This window comes from Colobus angolensis, unplaced genomic scaffold, assembly GCF_000951035.1.
Source record: "Colobus angolensis palliatus isolate OR3802 unplaced genomic scaffold, Cang.pa_1.0 Scaffold20, whole genome shotgun sequence".
NCBI classification, from domain to species: Eukaryota; Metazoa; Chordata; class Mammalia; order Primates; family Cercopithecidae; genus Colobus; species Colobus angolensis.
Genome location: NW_012115155.1, coordinates 2,194,985 through 2,202,555, shown reverse-complemented (window position 1 = coordinate 2,202,555; position 7,571 = coordinate 2,194,985).

The following is a 7,571-nucleotide window of genomic DNA, read 5'->3' as shown; positions in this document are numbered from 1 at the left end:
ATATCAAAGGTGATTAAGTATAAACGAAGAAAAATAAAACTGGGAAAGAGAAAGAAAAGGTTACTGCTTAACAGACTGTGGTGGCGGCGGGGTACTCTCCAACAAGGTGACATTCAGTCCATTCATTCTACAGGTAATTTATTGAAGTGCCTACAATGGGTTCTGTGTTCTAGACACGAGATACGACAGACAACCAAGACAGGCAAAAATCCTTGGAGTTTATGTTATAGCAGAAATATAAACGAGACAAAATGAACGAGATAAATTTGTGAAATTAAATACTGTTAGACATTGGTAAATGCTAAAGAGAAAAGTAGAAGTAGGGAATAAGGACAGGGAGTGAGGGTTTGCGATTTTACACAGCAGGTCTCAATAAGAAGGTGGCATTTGGCTGGGCGCGGTGGCTCACGTCTGTAATCCGAACACTTTGGGCGGCCGAGGTGGGCGGATCACGAGGTCAGGAGATCGAGACCAGCCTGGCCAACATTGTGAAACCCCATCTCTACTAAAAATACAAAAATTAGCCAGGCGTGGTGGCGTGGGCCTGTAGTCCCAGCTACTCAGGAGGCTGAGGCAGGAGAGTCGCTTGAACCCGGGAGGCGGAGGTTGCAGTGAGTCCAGATGACGCCACTGCACTCCAGCCTGGCAACAGAGCCAGACTCAGTCTCAAAAAAAAAAAAAAAAAGAAGGAAGGTAGCATTTGAGTGAAGACCTACAGGAGGTATGGGAGGAACCCTGTGGCCATCTGGAGAGGACCAAAGGGAATAGCAAGGGCAAAAGGCCCTGCAAGGAGACAGGTTTGTCTGTTGAAGGAAGGCCTTTGTGGCTAGAAGTGAGGAAGCAAGAGGAAGAGGAGGCGGAGGTGACAGAGAGGAAAGGGGTAAGATGGAGGGCCTTGTGGGCCCTGGCCAGAGCTCTGAGAGAGGCCGGGAAGGCACTGGAAGGTGTTACCTTGAGGACCCTCTGCTGGCTGAAATGAAAACATAAATATTCGCTGAGCTTCTTCTGGGGATTTGGCACTGCCCACTCCTCCACCACCCCAAAACGTAGTCGACAGGCTTGGCAGCTCATCCCTGCCCCATGTGGTGTTGACTGGGCAGCTCAACAGGTGCTGGAGCTGCCAAGGTGGTTTCACTGGTCTGTGTGGCATCTCCGCTGGGGTGGCTCAAAAGAACAGCTGGATTCTGCCTGGGCTACTCTCCTGCAGGTCCGTTGGTATGGCAAAACAGTGAAAGCAGAAGTTCTGGGGCCAGTGAAGGGCTATGCCCAGCAGTCACAGAGCATCCCTTCTGCTACCTGTTAATGGTTTAAGCAAATCACAGAGACTCTACCTCTTTGTTTTCTTTAAATATTATTAAAATAGAGAAATTTTCCTTCTCCACCTTTTAAAAGCATCTTTATTGAGATATAATTCACTTAAAATGTACACTTTAAAGTGTACACTTTAAAGTGTACACTTCCATGGCTTTGGGTATTTTCACAGAGTTGTACAACCACAATCTAATTGTGGAATATTTTCATCACTCTTCATTAGAGGAGCAGCATGGGGTTTTCAGGGATGGGAGGAATTGTTGGTGGTCATCTTGCATCTTTATCTCAATAAAAAAAAGAAATGATGATATGGCAGGGGGAAGCAGCGAAGGTATAGATGAAACAAGAATGGGCCATGAACTGAGGCTGGGTGATGGGAACATTAAACTATTCTATCTAAAATGTTTCACAATAAAGTCCTTTAGACCGAGCATGCTGGCTCATGCCTGTAATTCCAGCACTTTGGGAGGCCAAGGTGGGAGGATCACTTGAGGTAGGAGTTCGAGACCAGCCTGGCCAACATGGTAAAACCCCATCTCCACTAAAAATACAAAACTTAGCTGGCTGTGGTGACACATGTTTGTAATCCCAGCTACTCAGGAGGCTAAGGCAGGATAATCGTTTGAACTTGGGAGGTGGAGGTTGCAGTGAGCTGAGATTGCACCATTGCACTCCAACCTGGGTAACAGAGACTCTGTCTGGAAAAAAAAAAAAAAGAAAGTATTTTTAAAAATACCTCCTGGACACCTGTAATCCCAGAACTTTGGAAGGCCAAGGCTCAAGAGTTCTAACTCAGGAGTTTGAGACTGGCCTGAGCAACATGGTGAAAATCATCTCTACTAAAAATACAAAAATTACCCAGGTGCAATGGCCTGCATCTGTAGTCCCAGCTACTCGGGAGACTGAGGCAGGAGAATCGCATGAATTCAGGAGGCAGAGGTTGCAGTGAGCTGCTATCTCTGCACTGTACTCCAGCCTGAGCAATGGGAGTGAAACTGTCAAAAAAAAAAAACAAAAAAACCCACCCGGGCCACATACCCCTGAAAAGCATTCCTTCTTCCCCGGGGTCTGATTAGCCAGTTTGAAAACTGCAGGGTCTTCAGTGCCATCCCCTCAGCCTGTACAAGCTGTCTCTCTTTATGTTTACCTGATGTTTACTCATTTGAAAAGTTCTGGTTTATCTGATTACAGATCAGAAATGGAAGCACATTCTGTCAATACTTATAAACATATCTTACTCTCCTAAATTGTCGGAAAACGTACCGGTTTTGAAAAACAGTGTCCTCTTCATCCATCCTGCTCAATCTTTTTTTCTGTCCCCTATCAAAGGTGGAATTGGGGCCGGGCACGGTGGCCCATGCCTGTAATCCCAACACTTTGGGAGTCTGAGGAAGGTAGATCACCTGAGGTCAGGAGTTTGAGACCAGCCTGACCAAAAAGGTGAAACTCTGTCTCTACTAAAAATACAAAAATTATCCAGGAGTGGTGGTGTGTGCCTGTAGTCCCAGCTACTTGGGAGGCTGAAGCAGGAGAATCGCTTGAACTCGGGAGGCAGAGGTTGTACTGAGCTGAGATCGCACCACTGCATTCCGGCCTGGGTGACAGAACAAGACTCCATCTCAAAAAAAAAAAAAAAAAAAAAGGTGGAATTGAAGGAGGCTGTGGATGAGGTTAGAGAAATCCATTGAGAAAGATGGTTATAGGCTAAAGGAAATATGAAGACTTGAGGAAAGAAGGATGAAACTTAAGGGCCCAAGTCATAGAAAATTGTTCATGTTCTAATTATGCAAAATTATTCCTAAAAACAAGTCATTGTCTCCCCAAATCCTCTCTCCCAGACATAGGGGACCTCTGCAACCCATGTTTTGTAGTAAATTCCCCCAGAAAATTGACTTCCACCAGAGACAGAGAAAGCCCTCTCCTTAAAGATAGCTGTATCAAGGGAAAATGCATTTGGCTGGAAGTAATGGGAAATTTTAACTGTGATTTGAACAAATAAGGAGTTTATTTTTCTCACATAAGTAATCTAGAGGTAGGTGGCTGTTAGTCCTGGTTCTGCTCCTCAACAATGCTCTAAGGATCCTAAACCCCTTTACCATTTCTGCTCTGCCACCCTTAGCATGTTGACTTTGGTTTTCATGCTTCTAAGCCTACTGGCTACAGGATGGATGCTTATCTCCAGCTCTCTTGAGTTTCAGGAAGAAAAGGGAAGGGGAAAAAGACCTTTACCTGAAGCCTTGTCTTTTAATCAGAGAAGAAAGTACCAGCACCCCCTGTCTCCGGCCAGAACTACACGACCTGCCCTTACTCAGGCCAATTAAAGGCCATAGGGAAAGAGAATACCATGATTGGCTTTGACCAATCAGAATTCACCCTTGGGAGCTGGAGATCAAGGGCTCTCCTTAACTTTTTGAACAAATTCAAATTCTACTGGCCTCAAAGAGGGGATGTTGCTGAGACAAATAACTGTGGGTAGCTATAGAAGGTGCCTACTGGCCTGGCACGGCGGCTCACACCTGTAATCCCAGCACTTTGGGAGGCCAAGATGGGCAGATCATGAGGTCAGTAGATCAAGACCATCCTGGCCAACATGGTGAAACCCCGTCTTAACTAAAAAAATACAAAAATTAGCTGTGCATGGTGGCAGGTGCCTGTAGTCCCAGCTACTCAGGAGGCTGAGGTAGGAGAATCGCTTGAACACCAGAGGTAGAGTTGCAGTGAGCCGAGATTGCACTACTGCACTCCAGCCTGGCAACAGAGCGAGACTCTGTCTCAAAAAAAAAAAGAAGGTGCCTACCACAAACCGCTTCCTGGTGGCATTGTCTTGGCCCATGGAAAGATTTTCTTTTATTGAACTAATACTGAACGAATACCCTCATTTGAGATTTTCACTTCCATCCTAGGTCCTGATTTGCTCTCTGGTTCCACACAGAAAGGGGTATATCTAGTTTTGTGAAACTCATATACTGTAATTTGGTGGTGGGGGAAGAGGTCTTTAGCTGAAATAACACAAATGTAAAGATTCAAAATTAGGTACAAGGTCTTGGAAGGGGGTCACACAGTAGCCCTAAAGCTTAAACCACATTATCTTCACAGTAAATCTACCTCTACCCCTAAGAAAAATCATAATCTCTCTTTCACATCACAACCCTTTAGATAATTGAAGACATTTGTCCCAAGCCTGCAAAATCTTCTCTTGTTCTGATTTCCAGGCTCTTTGCTTCCTTGGTCAGCCTTCTCTGAACTGGTCCACCCTGGTGAGGCCATTCATTCGTGTCAAAGTATTCTGAACAGATTGGCTGAGAGAGAATTCCAACGTGAGAATCAGTTCTCTTGGAGACTGAAGGGGTCCTGCATTCCAAAAGAACAAGGATGGCCATGATGATATGGTAGGGAGGAAACAGCGAAGGTACTGGTGAAACAAGAATAGGCCATGAAAAGAAAGTACCCTCAGAAGACTGAGTATCATGAAGAATTTGTTTCTCAAACACTGAATCTAGGAGAGCATTATCTATTCAAAAAATGTGTACAAATAAATTAAATCAACAAACAAAACCAGGCTGGTCGTGGTGGCTCACGTCTGTAATCCCAGCACTTTGGGAGGCCGAGGTGGACAGATCACGAGGTCAAGAGATCAAGACCATCTGGCCAACATGGTGAAACTCCGACTCTACTAAAAATACAAAAATTAGCCAGGTGTGGTGGTGCGTACCTGTAGTTGCAGCTACTCGAGAGGCTGAGGCAGGAGAATCGCTTGAACCCAGGAGGTGGAGGTTGCAGTGAGCCTGAGCCAAGATTACACCACTGTACTCCAGCCGGCAACAGAGCAACGCTCAGTCTCAAAACAAAACTAAACAAAACAAAACTAAAACCAGTCATAAGAAACTCGCATGGCCAGGCATGGTGGCTTACGTCTGTAATCCCAGCACTTTGAGAGGCCAAGGCAGGCCGATCATCTGAGGTCGGGAGTTCATCGAGACCACCCTGGCTAACATGGTGAAACCCCGTCTCTACTAAAAATACAAAAAACTAGCCGGGCAAGGTGGCGGGCGCCTGTAGTCCCAGCTACTCAGGAGGCCGAGGCAGGAGAATGGCGTGAACCCGGGAGGCGGAGCTTGCAGTGAGCTGAGATCTGGCCACTGCACTCCAGCCTGGGCGACAGAGCGAGACTCTGTCTCAAAAAAAAAAAAAAAAAAAAAGACCAGCCTGACCAACATGGAGAAACCCTGTCTCTACTAAAAATACAGCAAAGTTAGCCAGGCATGCTGGTGCATGCCTGTAATCCCAGCCACTTGGGAGGCAGAGGCAGGTGAATCGCTTGAACTCAGGAGGTGGAGGTTGCAGTGAGCCGAGATGGCGCCATTGCACTCTAGCCTGAGCAACAAGAGCGAAACTTCATCTCAAAAAAAAAAAAAAGAAAAGAAAAGAAAAAAAAAGAAACGCCTATAAGAGAGACAATTTTATTAACATATTACAAGGAGCCTAGAGTTTGGTTCGGAAGCTAAAAGGCCCCAAACACCTTTAAGCCCTGTAAAACGAAGATGATGCCAGCTTCCTCACAGAATAGTTATGAGCCTTACACAAAATAAATTATCTATCATGTTTTCAAAATCATGCAATACTACACATAAGACAATGCACATTTTACAGACCTAGGAGCAAAGATAACCTTTGTGCTACAAATGGAAGACTAGGATCTCCTGAAATGGAGCCACGGCCCAAGCCTACTTTCACGTGATTTGGTGGCTCCCTTTACCCAGCTAAATCTTTCCTGAGCCAGAATCGCATGTCTGAAATTCCACCCTTCCCTTCTTTGCAAATATTCCTGGGAGGAGCAAGACCTTAAACTAATTCATACTAAATGATTAGCCACACTGGCTAATTGAAGGACACACTAACAGAATGAGGGAAGGCAGGGGTTGGAAGTATGCAGAGAAGAGACCCGGAAGGGTGAGTTGGAGACAAGTCATTTCTTTCTCCAAAGCCTCCAGGCTTTCCCCCTACTTTTGGCTACTCAGGGCAAAGGACCGAATGCATCATTTTGTTCAGAATTATCTGGAACAGTGCCTTATTTCCTTGGTAGCCTATACTCTTTATTTATACTGTTAGGTAGAAAAAAAAAATCAGAAAAGCTTGATGGCTCCAGGCAAGTTCATGATATTGGGTAATAGGCAGAAGTGAAACTATTTTACCATTGGTTTTGCCTACTGGTGAAACCATGATGAGACGGAGATTCAGGGGAAGAAAAAGGTGCGAGCCAAGGCTCAGCGCTTCTAGAAGTTAATGTGTATATGAGTCACCTGGGGATCTTACTAAAAGGTTTAAGCCGGGGGTGGGGCCTGAGAGTCTGCCCTGCAAACAAGCTTGCCATGTGTTGATAGTGGACATCAGTGGTCTACACATTGAGTAGCTTAGTCTTTAGGTGACTATCCCCATACCTGTGACTACTGCTTGACACCAGGGCCAGGGAATGTATTAGGAGATCATGTGGTAGAAAGATCAGTGGCGACCACCTGCTACTAACTCATTTGGACAAGGCATCATCTTTCCTGGCATCAGTTTTCTCATCTGTAAAATGAGGTAATTAGACCAGGCGCAGTGGCTCATGCCTGTAATTCCAGCACTTTGAGAGGTCGAGGTGGGCGGATCACTTGACATCAGGAGTTCGAGACCAGCCTGGCCAACACGGCGAAACCCCATCTGTACTAAAAACACACAAAAATTAGCAGGGCATGGTGGCAGGTGCCTGTAGTCCCAGCTACTCGGGAGGCTGAGGCACAAGAATCTCTTGAACCCGAGAAGCGGAGGTTGCAGTGAGCCAAGATCGCATCATGGCACTCCAGCCTGGGCGACTGAGCGAGACTCTGTCTCAAAAACAAAAAATAAAATAAAATGAGGCAATTAGAAGAGAGGATTCTAAGATCTCTTCAAGATCTTAAAACTTAGTATTCTAAACCTGTTCCTATACATGAAGACGATTTTATTTAATGTTACATTAATCTCAGATAGAAAAAATCTGGGTTTAGAGATTATTAGAGTTTTGTTAAAAATAACTCAAACCTCAAGTTTCCTTTAAAGAAAGAATTTTCTTGTCACACTTTAAATGCCCATTTTCCAAAATTTGTTTGAGAAATATGAGGTGCAGGTTAAAGTTATGACAATACTTTTTCAAACATATAAATTGGTATAGTTCCTTTAAAAACAGTTTCTCAGCCAGGCGTGGTGGCTCAAGCCTGTAATCCCAGCACTTTGGGAGGCCG